Genomic DNA, 23816 nt, shown 5'->3' with positions numbered 1-23816 from the left:
GCCACATACTGCTGCACGCCACACACTGCTGCACGCTGCACACTGCTGCACGCCGCACACTACCGCACGCCACACACTGCTGTGCACACTGCTGCATTACACACTGCTGCATTACACACTGCTGCACGCCGCACACTGCTACATGCCGCACACTGCTGCATGCCTCACACTGCTACACGACACACTGCTGCACGCCTCACACTGCTGCATGCCTCACACTGCTGCATGCCACACACTGCTGCACACCACACACTGCTGCACACCACACACTGCTGCATGCCTCACACTGCTGCACGCCTCACACTGCTGCATGCCACACACTGCTGCACGCCGCTCACTGCTGCACGCCGCACACTGCTACATGCCACACACTGCTGCACGCCACACACTGCTGCACGCCACACACTGCTGCATGCCGCTGCATGCCACACACTGCTGCACGCCACACACTGCTGCACGCCACACACTGCTGCACGCAGCACACTGCGGCACGTCGCACACTGCTGCACGCCGCACACTGCTGCACGCCGCACACTGCTACACGAAACACTGCTGCACGCCACACACTGCTGCACGCCACACACTGCTGCACGCCACACACTGCTGCACGCCGCACAATGCTACACGAAACACTGCTGCACGGCACACACTGCTGCACGCCACACACTGCTGCACGCCACACACTGCTGCACACTGCTGCATTACTCACTGCTGCATGCTGCACGACACTGCTGCACGCAGCACACTGCTGCACGCCACACACTGCTGCACGCCGCACACTGCTGCACGCCGCTGCACGCCACACAGTGCTGCATGCCTCACACTGCTACACGAAGCACTGCTGCATGCCCTGCTTCATCCTGGACTCCTCCCTCTCGATGACCAGACAAGTCAACGCCGTCTCCTCATCATGCTTCAACACCCTACGCATGCTCCGCAAGATCTTCCGATGGATCCCGACCGAAACCAGGAAGACGGTCACCCAGGCACTCTTCACCAGCCGACTGGACTACGGAAACGCCCTCTACGCCGGAACCACAGCCAAGCTACAGAAAAGACTCCAACGCATCCAGAACGCCTCCGCCTGACTGATCCTGAACATCCCCCGACGCATCCACATCTCCAGCCACCTGAAGGACCTGCACTGGCTCCCCGTCAGCAAGAGGATCACGTTCAGGCTCCTCACCCACGCACACAAATCTCTCCACGACCTGGGCCCCAAGTACCTCAACGACCGCCTGACCTTCTACACGCCCACCCGCCAGCTACGTTCGACAAGCCTCGCCTTCGCCGCCGCCCCACGCATCCGAAGAGCCACCGCTGGTGTCAGATCCTTCTCCTACCTGGCGGCCAAGACATGGAACTCCCTCCCCATCCATCTTCGGCTGACCCAGGACCATCTCGCCTTCAGGAGACAACTCAAGACCTGGCTGTTCGAGCGATAGCAGACCCCTTCCCCCAAGCGCCTTGAGACCCTGCCGGGTGAGTAGCGCGCTATACAAGTGTTATGATTGATGATTGATGATTGACTGCATGCCACACACTGCTGCACGCCGCACACTGCTGCATGCCACACACTGCTGCACGCCACACACTGCTCCACGCCACACACTGCTGCACGCCGCACACTGCTGCACGCCGCACACTGCTGCACTCCACACACTGCTTTTATGCGAGTTTATGCTACTGACATTGTAAATGACAATGCCTTTTATTTGTTTTAAAACCAAAACATAAATAAAAGGCATTGTAATTTTACAATGCCAATAGCTCAAACTCTTATAAATGCGAGACCTATTGCATTGCAAATGCTTGTTATGCAAACCGTGCAGTTTCACAAAAGTAATTATTTAATTTTATCACATTTTGCAATGAAATGCTACCATTTTTCACACTCCTCGTTATGACAATAAGTTCCTCTTTTGTGTGTTACAATATTTCCCTGATAGCTGTAGGATTTGTATTAGTGACAGCAGTACTCCCAAATTCCTCTGGCCCCATGAAAAGCCCATTAAAATGAGTCACGAACGGAAGCTGCATTTAGGGGCAGCCCGCAGCCAGTGGCGTAAGGAAACTTGAGAGGCCTCCTTCCTGACTTACTCGGGATCTCTTAGACCAGGGTCCTGCACTGAGGGGACCCACTGGATCTCGGGGCCCCCCGCACTGCGGGGGCCTTTGTTATGCCCCTGCTTCCAGAGGGTGATCAAGAGGGATTGAGCTTAATTTGTAAAAAATAAGTGCCAGGTCCCAAAATTTTGCTTAGGAGCCCAAGGCCACTGCAATTTAATGTTGGCGCGCTGAAAACGGGAAACAGCCTGTACAACACATGCAAAGCCACGTGTGTCACTTTCCTGCAAGCACAATCACGCTTGTGTTAACGACTCATATGCCTTAACCACGCATCCATGCATATGCAAGGTTAAGGCAGTGCGCGGTCTAGGTGTCTGGATTGGCAAGGACAGGATCAGGAAGTGTGGTGATAGAAAGCACGATGTGGACAGGTAAGAGGGGCTGGGGCTGGGTTTGGGGAGGTAGTTTTAGGGGTGGGTAGTTTTTAGGGTTCGGGAGTCGAGCTGTTTATAGGGAAGGGGGGTGAGTTTTAGGGCTCTGTGGGGGTTTGGGTAGTTTTAGCTTTTTTTTTCTGCAGATTTATATAGCGCGAACTCAACCCGAAGGTATGAGCACCGGTTGCGTTACACAAGGACACATTCATTATTATTTTTTTTTGGGTGGGCACCGGGAGATTAAGTGATCTGCCCAGAATCACATGATGTGGACGTGACCCCGAGGCTTGAACCTTGGTTTCCAGTACCAAAGTAGGCAGCTCTAGCCATCAGACCACATCCTTTCCCAAGGTTTTAGGGATGGGGTTGTTTTTAGGGCTTGGGCTTTATAGGGTAGGGGGCAGGGTTTTAGGGATCAAGGCAGGAGGGGGTTGGGATAGTTTTAGGTTTTCGGGTTGGGGGTAGTTTTAGGGATCAGGGTTGGGTTCTTTATAGGGCAGGGGCCAGGGTTTTAAGGCTCAGGGCAGTGGGGGGTCAGGGTAGATTTAGGTTTTGGGGGCAGTTTTGTCGGGATAAGGGGGGTTAGGTTGTTTATAGGTCAGGGTTTTAGGGCTCAGGGTGGAGGGGCTGAGTTTTGCTCTTTACCACACATCCTTTTACCAATCATGCCTTTACCACGAAATAGCATGGTAAAGGCATGCGTAGTGAAGGGATGCATTGTGCCGATGCATTCGTTGTTTGGGCTCCATTGTAGATGCGTGCGTGGTTAAGCCATGCATGCCTATGTCCACCTCACGCCTCTTTTATCCACCACAAGACAGACACTCCCTACCCTCTATCTCTCTTGAAGTTTCTTGCTCTCTCTGTAACAATTTATCGTCTTTCTCTTCTTTCTTCTTTTTCTTCCTTTTTCTTACTTATGTGTTTTTAATCTCTTGCTCTGGGTCAATGTCTGATGAGGGAAAATAAATGCTAATTATCAATAATGAGTGCTGTTGGTCCCTACCTGCAACCACAGGCTCAAATTAAGCCCTTGTTGTTGGCCTTTTTCAATTGAAGGTATGAGGTCATCCTTGATACCTGCCAAAGTAGTCAGCATGGCCATTCTGGTCTGAGGCCCAACTGTTGGCCAAGCAGGGCGTGGCCAGAGTGGACCTCTTTCTCTATAATCTAAATATTCTTGCAGGAGAAAGAGAGCTTGGGGATGGTGCGGTAATGCTCCTTTGGATCCCCTGACAACTTGAAAGCATGAAAAAGAGCAGGAGGGACAGAGGGATGACAGAGAGAAGAAAGCTAGAGAAAAAGACAGACCGAAAGCCAGCGAGAGGGAAAGAGAGGGAAAGTACGAGGAAAACAGAGAGAGCGAGAGAGAGAGCGAGAAAAGATAGAGGGAAAGAGAAGAAGAAGCAGAAAGAGAGCGTCTAGCTGTAGAACAGGGTTTGTGCTATATAATTGCCTTACATGCTGCATACATAGAGAAAGGGGGGAGCGAGTGAGAGAGACCGAGAGAGAGAAGAGTAGATTCCGAGAGAAAAGAGAAAAGATGGACGAAGAAAGGGGGAGAGAGCGACGGAGATACTGGTCTCGTAAGAAGGAGCGTACGAGAATCAGATGAAGGGAGGGGCGGGCTGCAGAATAACTGAGAGACAAAGAGGGGAAGACAGAGAGAAAGCCCGGAGGAAGTGGTTTCCAGTCCACTGCTTCCACACACAGACACATGTTGTCCTTCACCAGGCACAGGGGCAGCACACCTAGCACATAGGGAACATTCTTCAGACTGTGGGATGCTGCCTACAGCCCCCACCCCATCAGACGTGGGTTTAGTAATTTCCGCTACCATCAGCTTGTCCGTCTTCTCCCGGCCTGTCCATTCAGCCCTTGTTCTCCAGCTCATCTAATTCTAGGGCTGAACAAAAAAAATCACAGCGATGGATAAGAAGTGGCCATCTTCATTAACCTCTGCCGCGGTAGCTCACGGGTGGATGAACAAGGATTTGTAATGGTACGGCTCGTTATTTCACTTCATGGGATAAACAGTTCAGTCAAGAATCTCCATGGGGATCTGAGGCTGTACTCCTATACCCCTATTAGAGGCAGGCCCTGCTCTGCCGGCGCGCTTCAATCCCGCCCGGCAGTGCCCCCTGGCGGCATTGTTCTGTTACTGCGTGCCACTCCTGGGTCTGCAGCAGCCACTGCTGTTCTATCAGTGAGACCCTCGCCCCACACGCAGCTCTGCAGATGCATCTCTTCCATGATATAAACACAAGGGCGCGCGCAGAGCTCTGCCAGTCACTGCTCGTCAAAGGTGACACGGGACACTCCCTCTATAGCAGCAATGGCCGCGCAGCCAGCTCCGCCAGAGCATCTCGAGGCTGAGTGGCACCTTCATCTATTGGGCCAGCACTGGGGCTCGAAAGCAGTTCCGCCACTGCCCCAGCACTAATCTGCTGCACTCCGTGCTGGGCCAGCAGTGGGGTCCATAGTTACACAGCTCTGCACTGCACCTCAACGCTGATCTTGAGCACTCCTTGCTGTGCCAGCAGTGGGATCAATACACAGCTCTGCACTGCTCCTCAAAGCTGATCTTCAGCACTCCCTGCTGTGCCAGCAGGGGAGTCCATACACAGCTCTGCTCCTCAAAGCTGATCTTCAGCACTCCCTGCTGTGCCAGCAGTGGGGTCCATACACAGCTCTGCACTGCTCCTCAAATCTGATCTTCAGAACTCCCTGCTGTGCCAGCAGTAGGGTCCATACACAGCTCTGCACTGCACCTCAAAGCTGATCTTCAGCACTCCCTGCTGTGCCAGCAGTGGGATCAATACACAGCTCTGCACTGCTCCTCAAAGCTGATCTTGAGCACTCCATGTTGTGCCAGCAGTGTAGTCCACACACAGCTCTGCACTGCTCCTCAAAGCTGATCTTGAGCACTCCCTGCTGTGGCAGCAGGGGAGTCCATACACAGCTCTGCTCTGCTCCTCAAAGCTGATCTTCAGCACTCCCTGCTGTGCCAGCATTGGGATCAATACACAGCTCTGCACTGCTCCTCAAAACTGATCTTCAGAACTCCCTGCTGTGCCAGCAGTAGGGTCCATACACAGCTCTGCACTGCTCCTCAAAGCTGATCTTCAGCACTCCCTGCTGTGCCAGCAGTGGGATCAATACACAGCTCTGCACTGCTCCTCAAAGCTGATCTTGAGCACTCCATGTTGTGCCAGCAGTGTAGTTCACACACAGCTCTGCACTGCTCCTCAAAGCTGATCTTGAGCACTCCCTGCTGTGGCAGCAGGGGAGTCCATACACAGCTCTGCTCTGCTCCTCAAAGCTGATCTTCAGCACTCCCTGCTGTGCCAGCATTGGGATCAATACACAGCTCTGCACTGCTCCTCAAAACTGATCTTCAGAACTCCCTGCTGTGCCAGCAGTAGGGTCCATACACAGCTCTGCACTGCTCCTCAAAGCTGATCTTCAGCACTCCCTGTTGTGCCAGCAGTGGGATCAATACACAGCTCTGCACTGCTCCTCAAAGCTGATCTTGAGCACTCCATGCTGTGCCAGCAGTGGAGTCCATACACAGCTCTGCACTGCTCTTCAAAGCTGATCTTCAGCACTCCCTGCTGTGGCAGCAGGGGAGTCCATACACAGCTCTGCACTGCTCCTCAAAGCTGATATTCAGCACTTACTGCTGTGCCAGCAGTGGGGTCCATACACAGCTCCGCACAGCTCCTCAAAGCTGGTCTTCCACACTCCCTAGTGTGCCAGCAGAGGGGTCCAGACACATCCCTGCACAGCACCTCAAAGCTGATCTTCAGCACTCCCTGCTGTGCCAGCAGTGTGGTCCATATACAGCTTTGCACTGCTCCTCAAAGTTGATCTTCAGCACCCCCTGCTGTGCCAGCAGTGGAGTCCATACACAGCTCTGCACTGCTCCTCGAAGCTGATCTTCAGCACTCCCTGCTGTGCCAGCAGTGGGGTCCATACACAGCTCCACACAGCTCGTCAAAGCTGGTCTTCCACACTCCCTAGTGTGCCAGCAGAGGGGTCCATACACATCTCTGCACAGCACCTCAAAGCTGATCTTCAGCACTCCCTGATGTGCCAGCAGTAGGGTCCATACACAGCTCTGCACTGCTCCTCAAAGCTGATCTTCAGCACTCCCTGTTGTGCCAGCAGTGGGATCAATACACACATCTGCACTGCTCCTCAAAGCTGATCTTGAGCACTCCATGCTGTGCCAGCAGTGGAGTCCATACACAGCTCTGCACTGCTCTTCAAAGCTGATATTCAGCACTCCCTGCTGTGGCAGCAGGGGAGTCCATACACAGCTCTGCACTGCTCCTCAAAGCCGATATTCAGCACTTACTGCTGTGCCAGTAGTGGGGTCCATACACAGCTCCGCACAGCTCTTCAAAGCTGGTCTTCCACACTCCCTAGTGTGCCAGCAGAGGGGTCCAGACACATCCCTGCACAGCACCTCAAAGCTGATCTTCAGCACTCCCTGCTGTGCCAGCAGTGGGGTCCATATACAGCCCTGCACTGCTCCTCAAAGCTGATCTTCAGCACCCCCTGCTGTGCCAGCAGTGGAGTCCATACACAGCTCTGCACTGCTCCTCGAAGCTGATCTTCAGCACTCCCTGCTGTGCCAGCAGTGGGGTCCATACACAGCTCCGCACAGCTCCTCAAAGCTGGTCTTCCACACTCCCTAGTGTGCCAGCAGAGGGGTCCATACACATCCCTGCACTGTACCTCAAAAGCTGATCTTCAGAACTCCCTGCTGTGCCAGCAGTAGGGTCCATACGCAGCTCTGCACTGATCCTCAAAGCTGATCTTCAGCACTCCCTGTTGTGCAAGCAGTGGGATCAATACACAGCTCTGCACTGCTCCTCAAAGCTGATCTTGAGCACTCCATGTTGTGCCAGCAGTGGAGTTCATACACACTCTGCACTGCTCTTCAAAGCTGATCTTCAGCACTCCCCGCTGTGGCAGCAGGGGAGTCCATACACAGCTCTGCACTGCTCCTCAAAGCTGATATTCAGCACTTACTGCTGTGCCAGCAGTGGGGTCCATACACAGCTCCGCACAGCTCCTCAAAGCTGGTCTTCTACACTCCCTAGTGTGCCAGCAGAGGGGTCCAGACACATCCCTGCACAGCACCTCAAAGCTGATCTTCAGCACTCCCTGCTGTGCCAGCAGTGGGGTCCATATACAGCTCTGCACTGCTCCTCAAAGCTGATCTTCAGCACCCCCTGCTGTGCCAGCAGTGGAGTCCATACACAGCTCTGCACTGCTCCTCGAAGCTGATCTTCAGCACTCCCTGCTGTGCCAGCAGTGAGGTCCATACACAGCTCCGCACAGCTCCTCAAAGCTGGTCTTCCACACTCCCTAGTGTGCCAGCAGAGGGGTCCATACACATCTCTGCACAGCACCTCAAAGCTGATCTTCAGCACTCCCTGATGTGCCAGCAGTTGGGTCCATACACAACTCTGCACAGCACCTCAAAGCTGGTCTTCCTCATTCCCTGCTGTGCCAGCAGTGGAGTCCATACAGAGCTCTGCACTGCTCCTCAAAGCTGATCTTCAGCACTCCCTGCTGTGCCAGCAGTGGAGTTCATACACAGCTCTGCACTGATGCTCAAAGCTGATCTTCAGCATTCCCTGCTGTGCGAGCAGTGGGATCAATACACAGCTCTGCACTGTACCTCAAAAGCTGATCTTCAGCACTCCCTGCTGTGCCAGCAGTGGAGTCCATACACAGCTCTGCACTGCTCCTCAAAGCTGATCTTCAACACTCCCTGCTGTGCCAGCAGTGGGGTCCATACACAGCTCCACACAGCTCCTCAAACTGATCTTCGACACTCCCTAGTTTGCCAGCCGAGGGGTCCATACACATCTCTGCACAGCACCTCAAAGCTGATCTTCAGCACTCTCTGCTGTGCAAGAAGTGGTATCCATACACAATGTCACACTGCTCCTCAAAGCTGGTCTTCTGCAGTCCCTGCTGCACGAGCACAGGAACCCAGAGCTACTCTACCACTGCACCTCAAAGCTGGTCTTCCGTACTCCCTGCTGTTCCAGCAGTGGAGTCCATACACATCTCTGCACAGCACCTCAAAGCTGGTCTTCTGCACTCCCTGCTGTGCCAGCAGAGGAGTCCATACACATCTTTGCACTGCTCCTCAAAGCTGATCTTCAGCACTCCCTGCTGGTCCAGCAGTGGGGTCCATACACAGCTCTGCACTGCTCCTCAAAGCTGATCTTCAGCACTCCCTGCTGGTCCAGCAGTGGGGTCCATACACAGCTCTGCACTGCTCCTCAAAGCTGATATTCAGCACTCTCTGCTGTGCCAGCAGTGGAGTCTATACACAGCTCCGCACAGCTCCTCGAAGCTGATCTTCAGCTCTCCCTGCTGTGCCAGCAGTGGGGCAATACACAGCTCCAGACAGCTCCTCAAAGCTGGCCTTCCACACTCTCTAGTGTGCCAGCAGTGGGGTCCATACACATCTCTGCACAGCACCTCAAAGCTGATCTTCAGCACTCCCTGCTGTGCCAGCAGTGGGGTTCATACACAGCTCCACATCGCTCCTCAAAGCTACCACTGCACCTCAGAGTTTACAACTCTCCACTGCACCTAAAAGCTAGTCTATGGTGCCCCCACTCTATCAGCATTGGGACCCACGCACCGCACAGCCAGTGTCCCTGCACCTGGTACCTACCAGCACTAGGACACAGAGCTAGAGCTGCCAGTCCTGCTCCATCTCAAACTGAAGTAAAGCCCCTCCTGCACTGCCAGCACAGAGGTCCACAACCAGCTCTGCCAGTGCCAATGAAACTTAAAACTGACCTGCAACATCCCCTGCTCGCCACTCCTGGGATCTACTTACTGCTCTGCCAAAGCATAGCATATCTAACCTGCCAGCACCCCCTGCTAATACCAGCAGTGGGGTCCACAACTAACTCTGCCATTGCTACTGCAGCTCAAAGCTGGCTGCAGCACTCCCCACTACACCAGGGCTGGGGTGACACCATATACGGTGACGCTATACCCTTGCCCCTCTGCCAGCGTCACTGCACCTCAAACTGATCCTGGCAACACCACCACTGTCGCCCACAAACTGCTCCATCTCTGCACCTCAAACCTGACCTGAATACATGCTGGTGTGCCAGCAATGGCGGCTCCTCCGCTATGGCAGAGGAGCCTCAACTACTGCTTTTAAGCAGTGCAAAGTACGAAACATAAAATGATCACTCTTTGAGTTATTATCATTTTATGTTTGGTGCATGGTGCTACTCTGCGGTTGGAAGGGCGGGGCTGCTTTGCTTTTGGAGCAGGGCACTGGAGGAGTGGTTTGCCCACTCCTAAGTGCGCAATGACTGTTTGGTCTGCCCTCTTGGGCCTCCCAAGCCAGTCACCCCCACTTTCCCTTTTCTCCATGCAGGCTGAATTACAGCCTGCATGGAGAACGTGTCCACCTCTCCAGCCCCGGCCTGAGCGCTGTGTCACGGCACTCAGACCAATCACAACACTGCATTACAGCATTGTGATTGGTCAGGGGAGCCTGGGTGCTTACCAATCACAATGCTGCATTACAGCATTGTGATTGGTCAGTGGTGCCTGGCTGTACTTCCTGTTCCAAGACGAGGAGAGCAGGAGCAGAGACACGGAACACGGCGACAAGGTCGCAGAACTTGCATCACCCGCCATACTCAAAATACCTTTGCGAACAGAACAAAGACAAAGAATACAGCTATCTAAAAAACAACATGGCAGACAGCACAAGTTATGTGTTTTGGTGGTGTTAACCATAATTGGTGAACATTAGGGATTTCCAGCTCAGTGCCTTTTTTTAGTAAATATATGTGGGGCTTCAAAATCCATTTTTGGTTTACCTTTTGAAATATTTGAATAAAGAAATCTTGGGATGTACATGGGGTTACACAAAGTTAAATTAACCTTGATTACAGATGCTACGGATTATAGGATGAAAATAATTTTTGAAAATATATTTTTTTTCATCAGATTTTTATTTTTTATGGTAATTTCAACAGTTGGTAACTTTTCGCGACTACACTGCAAAAGGAAATATGGAGTCTGCAGGATGTACATATTACAGTTATGACCACATATGTGACTAATACAGGCAACATGGCATGATCTGCTTATAAACGGTTCCATCTACATAATATTTGCTACAGGGTAGGTTTTGAGTTCTTGTAATTAGTATTCACTTTGTTTGTGGCTCTATGGTACATTGCTACCTGTTCTCCTTGACTTGCTGTCCTCACTTAACCAACTTAATTATGTTCCTTCAGGCCCTCCAAGCTTTTTGAAATATCTTCAGACTACCCCTCCCTTTACATTCCACCTTGGCTGCTGCCATACACCAGTTCATATATTGCAGGTCCATTCCTCAGTGTCTGGTGGTAATGTGCTGGCCTATGATAGTGCTATATATTTCCTTGTGAGGGAACCCCAGTGTCACCACCAGCTGCTTCATTCCAACTTACTCCCAGTGTTTCTGTATGACTGAGCAACTCCACAACGTGTTGACAAAAGTACCCTCTTGGCCACAGCCTCATAAGCACGTTTCGGTAGTAGTTCACCCAAATATCCACAGTTGAATCCTTGGTTAGTACACTGTATGGAGATTTTTCTATTGGACCAAGCGTAAACCATACCTTGCTGATAACTCTTGGGTATGCATATGTTTCCTACACTAAGCCATTTATATTAGCCCTATGTCTTTCCCCATCTGGACTCAAAGCCATCTAGTTGTTTTGTATATAGCCCAATACTACTGTTAATATCAACAACATTGGGGCATATTCACAAGGAACTATCACCGAGTTAACGGCACTTTATCGCAGCCAAAGTTGCGATAAACGTATCTCTCCATTCACAAGTCGGTGTTAACAGCCCACAGCACCAGTATACCGGCGATAGCAGCCACAAAAAACATCGCCACGGATGACCCCCGCAACTATCGCTAATGAGATGCAGAGTAGGCGTTCCCGTGCCATAAGCCAAGACAACAGAACTCCACAACATTCACAACAAACAGCCAGAACTGTGATAAGAACACAAAACAGGCGATAAGGTGCGTTAGCAGCAGGAAAATAACACCTGCTCTGACCTGATGCTAAGTCAGACCGCAGCCTGCACCACAAAAGGGAGCACAGCCCACAGCCACATCGGAAGGGCAGCAGATGCCATGGAGCCACTGGCCATGCGGCCTTGACACCCAAGAGGGCCACAACACCCACCGTCACCACCCCAGAACCCCATACAGCACCCGGAACCCCTCCCGGACCACCACCCAGGCAGCGCTAACAAAGACAGTGGACCCCCAGGAAACACACTAGCCTCACAGACCCAACACCTGACAATGTCATTGCCCAATACAGGCTCAAAAGTACAAACATTGCACGCATCATGACCAACAATGTCCAACAGGCAGACGGCACCAACACACCGGACAACCAACATCCCATCCCACACAAAGCTGCTGGCTGGGCTGCACCTGTTGGCTCCTTATACCCCCCAACCAACATCTGCCACAGTCGGAGGAGTCACATAGCCAGCCACATCCAAGTCACTCACACCTGTCGTGGACATCACCACAGCCTGGTACCCCAGTCCCCATATGTCAAACATAATGCGCAGGATCCGCTGGAGACCAAGCAAGGACCATACACCATAGCTGGATGCACGCACGTGTTGTGGGCAATCCACAGCACACATGTCATGCCTGTGCCCCCTGCCGACACAGCACACAATCCCCGCTACATAAAGCACACATCTCACATCGATGTGCAGGCAACAACTGAACACCGTGGAACCTCCACCAATCTCGCCTCCAAATACCCAGCCAGTGCGCATGATTCCACCATCCTCCGACAGTCCATCAGCAACCAGCGTCCCCAGAATGGCACCAAGGGAAATGCACAGCCCCTTGGCAAGTACCAAATGAACACCCCACTCACCTCAACTCCACAACCATGCAACCCACAACTCTGGCAATGCACACGTCACAAAAACAAAACCAACATGCAAAACAACATGCCCATCCACCAGACACGACAGGACAACTCACAATGGTAACCTGGGCAAGTCGTGAACATGAGCCATCAACTGCATGGCACCTCAGCCACACACTAGCCGAATGTGGGGAGAGGTGGCAACCAGGCATGTGTGAAGGAGGCAGGAGAACCATGATTGGGAAACTACACAATGCCAAGAGTGGCGGAGATGTGCTGGACAGACCGCAGTATGCAGAACACACCCATATTCATGGCGATATACACCTCTGGTGTATGGAGTGTAGTGGACAGTGGACGCAACCATGTCACCCCGGCCAGTGGGGGATTTTGCAGAAATGTTGTCTGTTACTTCTCCCCCGTAAGCGTGAGAGGAGTGGGATGGCCCGGCGTACACCAGGCCAGCGTAGGGGTGTGAATAAAAAGCACGTAGTCCTGAGTGTGGTCCTCTTCCGGAAAGCTCAACGTCTATGCCAGGGTGGCACCGCCCATCACGTCACAAGACCAACGCCGTCCTCGTAAGCGGAGTTGCCTGCGATCCTGTGCGCCTTCCGTACCCCAGCCCGCTGGACCCCGAACATGTAAGGCCCGCCCCTGCACCACCAGGCCACACTGATCACCTGCTGACACCAGCGTGTGTCACGGAGGGCCCACCACATGCAGGTGCAAGCACCAAGCCCGTGGCCTGCGACCTTGGCAGCCTCCTCAGACCATCACGGGCTCCACGACAGAGGCCCGCTTTAGTCCTTTCTCGTTGACGTACTTTACTGCCGCCTCCGGCCTACACCATGGTCAAGTAGGTCACACATTTGGAACTGAGTCTTGATTACACCATGGCAGTGAACATTATTTAAGGTAGAGTTCATGTCATTATACTCCCTTCGATGTGGTGCCACCAAGTCTGTGCATAGCATTACAACCACACGTGCCTGTTGGCCTTTGTGAACTATTGCCCTCGGCCTACGCTGCGCACAAGTAGGTCACAGAACTGGAAATGAACATCGATTGTTCAATGGCAGATTACATATCTACGCATGCAAGGAGAGGCGTGAGAGGATGACGCGTTGCAGCCCGGAGGGAATAGGATCATCGTCACAGAGGTGATCGAACACTACCGACAACTGCCCTGTTGCCACTAACTCTGTCCATCGCAGCCAACGACAGCTGGCTGTGGGCCCTTGCTGACCACTGCCCCCGGCCTACACTGTGGTAGAATAGGTCACACACACCTTCAAATTCAGCCTTGGTTTGTTTATGGAAGACTTCATGTCATTGTACAGGCCTCATCGCAGACTGCATCCCCTTTTAGCCCAGGTGTCAAGATGTCTATTCCCCGAGACCCATGGTCACTTTCTGGTTGGACTTTGGGGGCGACTGAGTCCATGGACTTGGGCTTGTCGTCGCCATCATGGCAGTGATACTGACTTGCCGAAAACGAGGCCGTGGCATTCCAGCCCACCATTTGCTGCTTCCGAATAACATCAGACCTTTCGCCTCATTCCCTGGAGGACACCTTCCACTGTCCTCCGCAACACTCCGCAACATACACTCGGACATTGATGAGGACCCGCTCAAGTCGCATGGCCTATCTGACTGCACCGCAAGTCACCATCCCGTGGCAGGGTGCCTGTGCTGGCCGCTGTGCATCCGGGGACACTAACTCTGTGCAGCTCACGTCAGGGACCCTGTCTGATTGAATATTGGATGACCTCTGTGACTGTGCTCCTGGGGTCATCGATGCCATGAGCATGTGGCCCTGCTCTGTCCACTGCCTCTGGCATCAACTGCAGACCACCAGGGCTCACACATCAAATCGAGTCCTGAGCGGCCCGGACGTTGCATCACCACAGGAGGCACACAACACCTCCGCCAGGACAACCGCCATCTGCCAGGGTCGAAACGGTGGTCCTGACAAACCAACGGAGTTGAAAAACACCTGTCGTGGATGCCATCATCAGACTGATACCCTACTCAGCACTCCAGGTGCCACTGACTCAGTGCCCCACAAGCCATCGTCCGTTACTGATTGTGTTTTGTGCTGTGAAGAGGCTGCGCAGCAATCTCATCTCAAGCAGTGTGGGAGAACTGAGACATTGTTGATGAAGCTGATGCAGGTCTCACACACCACACTGCATCTGCATCAGGAATTTCTTGAAGGGACACAATCCGAGACTTTTTCTTCACATGAGCGCGCTCATCTCTAGTGTCCCTACCACAGTGCACTGCAACTCATCGACACTTCTGCTTGCATGTTGTGTGTCCTCTGGACTTTCTTTGTCTCCCTCCATGTTGCTCAGCAGTTGACTCTGTTATGCAGGTGTTTTCAGTTCCCGTTGCACTGGTGTCCACTGTTCAAGTGGTTGCCAGCACCAAGCACTCCGTGCGGGCTGGCTTACACTCACCCCACACACATCCAGCACAGGAGTCACTGTACATGTGGCCCTGCCAATTAAGGGGCCGGGCGCAATGCCCGTAGCCAGTTCAACATGATATCTGCGTGTGACCCTGTGGTCTTGTTGTATGCATGAGGGTCCTGGGCCCTACGACATTACATTGTGCTGTGTACAGCGGATGCAGACATGTTACCGCAGGCAGCGGGTTGGAGCTTGGCCATGTAGTTTTGTCGTCACCCACTCAATTCGTAAGGGGAGTGGGCTGGGCCGTCGTAGGCAGAGCCAACGTGGGTGTGTGACTGCTATTTGCGTGCCACTGGGCGTGGTTCTGTACTGTGAATGTGCATCTGCATGTGTCTCTATGGCTGTGTGGGTCTCCTTTGTGGGGTGTGGGTGGTCCCTGAAGTGCAATGGACACCAACGTATGTGATCTAGTTCGCCTTCAATGGGTTCGGACCCCGACCACGCCTGTTCGGCCACCTCCTTTTGGTGTGCTGACAAATGGCAACGGGGTGCAATGTGTGGGGGAGTGAAGTGTCGTGAGCCAGCTGTGCTTGCGGGTGCTTCCTGCTGTGTGGTGTGTTGTAGGCTGTGTGTCCTTCTCTGAGTAGCCTGTCTGCCCGGGTCCTGGTGGTGGGTTGCGTGGGATGTCCATGGCTGTTTTAGGGTGTCGGTGTTGAAGGTGTGGTGGTCCTCTCTGGTATCACAGATGTGTTGTCTTGTGTGCTCTGCTGGAGGTGTTGTGTGCCCCTCTGCAATGTGAAGGGGAGATGCATGTTAACATTGTGTTGACATGTATGTTTGCTCATTATTCTGGTCTTCATGCAGACTGTATGACAATGTACATTGTGAGTGTTCATGAGGTGCTGAATCCTGCTGCGGGACAGTGTACATTTGGACTACATGACGGAGGAGAGGTCGTACGCGTACATTTCCATTTCACAGTTTCCTGCTCTGTCAGATGTAGTAGACACGTTTCTGTGCATGTGCGGAGCCAGTTGTGTCCTCTGTTCTGCAGTGTCGGCTATGCATATTGTACCACGTTGGCGTCAATGTGGGTGTGCTGTTCTTGCTATGTGTGTGTGCTGCAGTGTGCCAAGGGGATGAGGGACATCATCCTGGGTGATTGTGGGTGTGCAGGGTGCTACGCCTTGTTGTGCATGTGTTCCATTGTGCCCATCTCCCCCGTGCCCCCAGTCCCTGTTTGTTACTCGCCCTGATGATGTGGTCAGGTCCTCTCTAGCTGTGTCCGTACTCCCTACTCCTTGCACCGTCTCCACACTGATGACTGTGGCCTTGGTTTCCTTCAGCTCCTCCTGTGTTGCTGGACTGCCACCTCCTTTCACCGTTGCTGCCTTCTTGTTGGCAGCGGGTTTGTGCCTGGTTTCGGTTGTAACATCATGCCGGCACCTCTTGGCCTCCTGGGTTGGCCTCCTCGGCACTCCGACTGCATTCCAGGTGATCTGCTTGTGGGTCAGTTGCTGTTAGTGTTTTGTCACCTCCGTGGTGCTGGTCTTGTTTTCCTGAGGTCTGCACCCCGTCTTCCTCTACCTCTTCTCCTTGGCCTTCCCCGAGCCTATTGTTCCTTGCTGGTGGTCTGTGGAGGTTGTGGGGTTCGCGTTGGCCTCTACGCTGGGTCAGTTTGCATCCATGTTTCTGCGTGCTTTGGCTTGTTTCTGGTGTGTTGTTTCTGCGTTTTTTGTGGTGCATTTGCCCGACAGACACGTAGTATTGGCAGGCCTGTGGCTGGTTTTTGCGACTTTTTGTACCGCGATTGGCCTCGTCACATGTTTTTTTGTGTTCGCGTTTCGCATTTTTGCGGTGTGGCGTTGGATTTTGAACGGCCAGTTGACGCGTTATCTAGTGACTATCGCATGCTACCGCCACGTTGTGAATACTTGGTAGGCACGGCGTAATTTTCCCACATTGGGCTGCGATATTGGAAGTTGCGTTAGGCTACTCTTGCGGTAGTTATCACACGTTCTTGTGAATATACCCCATTGTTTTTTAGCTGTTCTAGCTTCTAATAATCTTATTTCTTGAGTGGGCATTTCTAGTTTACCCATCAGCCCATTATGCAAGAAGTAACAGCATGTTTGCACCGCTAGTATTTCGATGTATGGGTGTTCTGTAACCTGAATTTGGTTTGGTATTGTGTATATAGTACTGAACTTGGCATAAAAGATGCTTTATTCATTTAGGAAAACAATATTGTAGTGTCCTATATTAAACAAACAAGGGAACCATACTGTGCACACCATAGTTCTTCTTAGACACTCATTTAAAATACTAATTTCAACAGTATATAAGGGTAAAATGGGCGCACACTACTCTTGCGGTAGTAATCACAAGTTCTTGTTAATATACCCCATTGTTTTTGAGCTGTTGTAGCTTCTAATAATCTTATTTCTTGAGTGGGCATTTCTAGTTTACCCATCAGCCCCTTATGCAAGAAGTAACAGCATGTTTGCACCGCTAGTATTTCAATGTATGGGTGTTCTGTAACCTGAAATTGGTTTGGTATTGTGTATATAGTACTGAACTTGGCATAAAAGATGCTTTATTCATTTAGGAAAAAAATAATGTAGTGTCCTATATTAAACAAACAAGGGAACCATACTGTGCACACCATCGTTCTTCTTAGACACTCATTTAAAATACAAATTTCAACAGTATATAGGGGTATAATGGGTGCACACTATGAGCTGTAAAACATTTATCATAACGATATGGAATACATCAAGTAATGTACTTATGAAACAATATTGTGCTATACAAAATGCTTATCTAAGTGTGTGAATGATTATCACTATTACAGTATATACCTTCTAACATAATAAGGAATAATTAAGGTATTTGTATAATGTTATAATGCATTTTCTTTTTAAAACAAAACTCAACTGATGTGTTTCAGTAGTTTTTAAATTGTGTTACTTATGTGTCGTAGCCTGCTGCATATATAGCTTCAACATATTTTGAAACCTCTGTTTTTTATCTTAAAAAATGATATAATCACTTGTTTTTAGTTTTCGCCTGAGGCAGCGCATGCACTAGCGCATATGTTTTCTTTTTGATGACATTTTGTTTACTGAAAGGGGCTTGGAGAAGGTCAAGTGCTTACCATTCATTGGCTTTATTGTCACTCTTGTTTGATGCCTGCTAATTGGCTGACATATGCTGATTTTACTTTCTCTTCTTTTATTTGGAGCATGGACCAAGTACTTCTTCTGTGTTGCTTCTTCCCATGCTGCTTCTTCCTACCTACTTCATACCCTCCTGTTGTCTATGCTTCTACTTCATTCCCACCCTCCTGTTATCCATTTCTCTTCTTCCCTCCCACCTCTCATTTACTTTATTTTCTGTGTTGCTTCTTTCTTCTTCCCACTTGTTACTTCTTTCCTTCTACTTCACATTTGCTTTCTTCTTACCCAGTGTTGCTTCTTTCTTCTTTCCCGATGATGCTTCTTCCCATGTTGCTTCTTCACTCTCAACTACCACCATTTTGTTGTCTGTGTTCCTTCTTCCTGTTGTACGTGTTGCTTCTTCCCTCCCACCCATTGTCCATACTGCTGCACAGTATTTACTTGCATTATTTAATACCTTCCACACGGTTTCTCCAAACAATCACATTTGACAGAAATTTTTATTTGTACTGGTAGTCTCAGGTAAGATGCCAAAAGCTGGACAGGTTTCAGCCTGAATGACTTTCATATGATCCAGTTTATTATGCGCATTGGTATGCACTGCAAGGATTCACCTGCATCAGAAAGCTGAGCGTGTCTACAGTGCATACCAAGAATCAAATGATTGTCGCTTAGACAATAGTGCATTTATCCAATTCAAAGGCTCTCATTTTATCTACCTCACTAGGATGAACATCTGTCCAACTAGTATTTGAGCCTGAGAACTGGTGCAGTTTGCACAAAGATCCCTGCAGCAGGCACTTTTTGCAAAGTCACCCTGTGCCATGGGCATCCCCAGTTGCTGACTGGCACTGGTGGTAACTGTCTGTGACTGTCCCTGGGCTCTGCCTAACCAGGCCCAGGCATGTGCTATGCTGAAAACACACTTAGAATACAGTGAAAACACTTACATACAATAAGGTACACTATGGGTCAGGGTATCCCTATGATTGGCATGACCTCCCATATAAGGCTATAGTACATAATAGGGCAGGGGCATTAAAACTACCTTTAAGTCCCTAGTATATAATGAGCATGGCAGTTTGGAGGCCAGCACTAGCATCTATGCACTGCTGAAAGCCTGAAGTCATCTTAAAAGCAGCCCCGTCTTGCAGAACTGTTTTCAAATGTAGATTGTGACCCAAATTCACTTTGGGTTTAGGCCCACTTAAAAATGGATAAACTACAACATTGTGGCATATTAGGTACCCACAGGGTCTCCCCTAGGTGTCACAGGGGTTGGGGGTCAGACGCTTATAAGGAGGATCCTTGTAAAAGAGGTTTTATATGCCCAGGGGATAGAGAAATTGTACATTTCACTTCCCTCATTGTAGTAAAGTGCTTCTCAAAATCAACTTTTGTGCTAGGAGCACTGTGGAGTGACGGTCTACATTATTTTTGTATATTCAGGGCCCCTAAATCCTCCCCTAGGTGTCTCAGGGGTGGAGTTGTGGTCATGTAGTTATAAACATGGTCCTTATAAAAGCAGTTTATTAGGCCCTGGTGTAGGAGAAAATTGACATTTAATTTTCCCCATTGTAGTTCCCCAGCCACATAAGTTAACATTGCAAAAGTTTACGAATTAATAACTACGGCAAGGAACAACTGAAAAATATAATTTAAGGACTTAGGCAAATGGTATTGATAAATCAAACAATATGCAGTTGTTGAATTCTATCCTAAAATGTACATAAAATAAGTTAAAAGACGTTCTTGTCTGTACGCCAAAATTCAGCCTCCCTGTGGTCTCCCCTTATTGGTCAGAGTTATGAGGTTTAGCCAGGCTGCTTTGATGGTGGCACCAGGGTGAGGAGCCACCTGGGAGGAGAGGGTTCTGCTACACAGGACTGCCAGAGCAAAGGGGAGGGGTCATAAACCATGAGCTTTAAAGGAAGAAGGGGACAGGCAGAAGAAGCTGGGCCAATCTACACCCCTCCACTCTGAACCCAGCACGATGGCAGGCTTAAGGAAGGAATGTGCAGATACCAGGAAGAGGAAGACTATGGAGATGAGCCATCCTGGAAGTTGGTTTGGCTAGCTCTTGCCGCTCTGCTGAGACTTCAGCCATATTGAATTTTGGAAGAATAGTTCTTTCTGCGAGACCATGGAGGAGGTGGCCATGCTCTGGGGTGTTGCCCTGCAGCTCATTTGACCGGAGTGCCCCCCTGCTTGACCCCAGAGAACACTGAATATGTATCTGATCTGCTGCTTGAAACAAGAGAAGAAGAAGGGGCCATGCTGGAAGTTTGATTTGCACCAACCCTGCACTCTGAGTGACTGCTCCTGCTGCACAATCTGCATCCACAGCCCTTTGGACCTTACTGGCTTCAAGAGGAAAAAAGACTTGTTAGAAATGGGGTTTCTGATTAACTAAGATATGCACCTAAGCCAGGCAGAACCCACCACCCTAGTCAGGGTAAGGGTTTTACATACCCAAGATAACCCCTATTCACCCCATTGGTAGCTTGGCAGAGCAGTCAGGCTTATGCCAGAGGCAATATATTTGCGCAGCACACACACACGCATCAGTGACACACTAGGCAGACCACAAAAAGAGGCTCCACACAAGGTTATATAAAAATATAATTTGTATTATACATAAAACACATAAGACCACACTTACATAAATCACTTCGCCAACCAGGCAATTGTCATAACATCACAAGTTAGTGTAATCAAGTGAATACTTATAGGTTGCACATGATATAAAACCACCATTACTGCAGATATAATGCGAATACTGAAATAATGTCCTTTATCCTGAACATGCAAGGCGAAAACAACATATACTATTAGAATACATCAGGGCCTGTAATGCAAGTTAGGTCATACATACATCATGGCTGCTGGGCTTACTATGCCAGACCTGAAAATGTGAGGAAAAATAACATAATCACAACATCAGGGCATAGATATGAAGCAGTTAGGTAAGAAAAAATACAAGGGTCACCAAACATCCTGGTACATAAATCACCATATATATCACTAGGAACCCATCATCTGCCGTAAGCCCATCAGCAACAAGCCACAGAACCTTTGTGCTCCTCTAATTTATAATGATGTACCCAAATTGATCCTGGCTCCACAAGTACCGCGTAGACCGCAGGAGCATCTGCGCACCTACCAGTAGGGCTACAGTAATCACATTTGCATAATATAGTGCAGGAACACCTGTCCTCCTATTAGGGGCAATAGGATAATCCACAGAAAGTTCCCTACTTCTTGAAGCAGGAGCCTATGTCAAAGACTTCCCCCCGGGATGAACCTTCACAAATGCCCCAAGGTATGTGCCTGGACAGGGGCATGCACACACTGCCACCTTCGGCAGTGAGACCTTGCTGGGTCCTCCACCTGCAAATCAAGCGCTGGGGCTGCCTGACAACTTGCGGTGCCGCCCTTGCTTCATGGGCTCATCCGCCCTCCTCTAATGGGAACAAAGACGCTGGCAGCCCACTGTAGGACTCCGATCAGGCCCCTCCGGGCCGGGAAGACACAGAGCGAAGTCTCCATCTCTCGTCGGTGGACATCTCCTCTGGTGATTGGGTCCCGCCCATGGAGAAAGCCAGACTCTGGAACCGGAAGGGCCTTCGGTGCAGCCTCAACCTGTGCCCTCACACCTGTAGCAGCTGCCAATCCTGCTGGAGAGGGCAGGGGAAGCACTGAGCTACTTGGCCAGCAGAGAGGCGTTCTCCACATGATCTTGGCCCCTCGCTCGCAACAGGGGGAAAGACGCCCACCACCCGCCGATCCTTGGTCAACAAAGGGGGGGGGGGGCAATAATGCAATGCTCTCCCTGTGCTAGGCTTCCCTAAGAAGTAGAAGCACAGTGCTAACCTCTCACTGACTGTCACAACAAGGGATCAAGAGTATAATAAAATAACTCCTATGGCATTCCCCGTCCTTGCCAGACTCGCAGACAAGAATCCCACAGTGGAGGTGGACTGAGGCAACTTTCAATGACCCTGGATTTGCAAAACAACCAGGGTGGCACGCGAACATGCCCTTGAAGAACACTGTGGCACACAAGCAGAAATGTGGATAGCAGGCCAGCACACAAGTTTTTTTTGTAATTGAAGAGCAATCCTTTTTGAGCAGGTCAGCAAATCAAATTCAAACTGGTGGTTTCTCTGGTGCTGCATGTGGAGCCAGCAGCATCTGGCTACAAGTTCCACGTAGTGTCTAAAATCATGGGGTCACAGCCCCTGTACTTATACCCACAAAGTCTTTGTTTGATGGGGGATCTTCAAACAACTTTAGAAGGTCATGACACCCCCATTCAACCCCGAGCCGTGGCTCAAGACTACAGGGAGGCCAAGTCAGCATTGTGAAAGGCAGGCACAGCCCTATTCAGATGCCAACAAAACTCCTCCCACCACACTAAACGCAGACCATGTCTATTCAGCCTAGTGCTGAGTCACTCAGGCAAGAGCACACCTCAACCCCCCCTTGTGACTGTCTAGAGTGAATGCACACTCCCAGTGGCGTAACAAACGTTGAGGGGGGCCCCTGCAAGGTACATGGAGGGGCCCCACTCCAGATTTAATCCAGAGCTCTCAGGCCCGAGTACTGTGCCGAGGGGGCCCCCTTCAGTTCAGGGCCCCCCCGCACAGCAGGGGCTGTGGGGCCTGTGTTACGCCACTGGTTTATACAAAGCAATACACATATATAGGTACATATCTATAGGCCAAATAAATGCTTCTATACAGAGGGATATGCTGTATATATCTGTTTGCGTATGGTGGTTATGTGGGGAAGAGCCAATTCTTGAGTAGTTTTCTGAAGATAAGGTGGTTATCCGTAGATCTTATGTTGGGGGGTAAGGAGTTCCATAGTTTGGCTGCTTGAACAGAGAAGGGTGTGCCACCCATGGTTTTTTCTTATAAGTTGGGATTTTAAGGCGAGGTGCCACTCTTTATAGCAGTTCTAAAACAATAGAAGTTCTGAACTAAAATAAATCATGTTCTTTTACTTGTGAACATACCTCTTTCTAATTTTCTGAACGGAATAACTGCGTGGGGTGTTGTGAATATTAACACTTTTCCTCCCTTTCCCATATAGTCAAACATGCATTAGCGCTGTATCTGATACCCGAACAATAAAGCATATTTCAGTTTCATGTACTTTCCTTAATTATTGGAAGTGTACACATGGTAAAATTAATTTTATGTGGTAATGCAGTCTCCGCTGTGTCCATGTCTGCCTGATCAATTTCCAGCTGAACATGTATCTCATTTATTTCATGCGCCTACTAGTTTGTAGTGCTGAAATATTTGCCTCCATGTACATGTTCTCTATGTGTACTGTGTGTTCCATACAAGTGTGAAGTGTTATCAAGGCTTTGTCAAAATGTTACTTTCCACAGTTTAATCGACATGCTTGCTCAATTTATATAGATCTAATACATCCTGCTAACCTTTGATACTCCATATTATCATTTTAATGTTATTATGTTGCACCAATTTGGTAAATTGGGTAATATCGAGTTTGGGACTCTTGGTATTTCCATTTGTACTATAGGTTTTTGAGCCTTGGGAAATACAGCCGAAGAAACAGAGCATCCACTGTCTGCAGCTTTGGGGTCTTTTGAAATCAGTCTATTTCCTTTTCCGCCCTTCACCCACAGAGATAACATTGGTTCGATTAAAAGAGCCAAGGAGTGTTTTGATTTGTCATTAGGCATTCCTCTATACTTTAATACATATGTTA

The sequence above is a fragment of the Triturus cristatus genome, chromosome 7, assembly GCF_964204655.1.
Source record: "Triturus cristatus chromosome 7, aTriCri1.1, whole genome shotgun sequence".
NCBI lineage: Eukaryota > Metazoa > Chordata > Amphibia > Caudata > Salamandridae > Triturus > Triturus cristatus.
Note: the sequence above shows the minus strand (reverse complement) of the source record.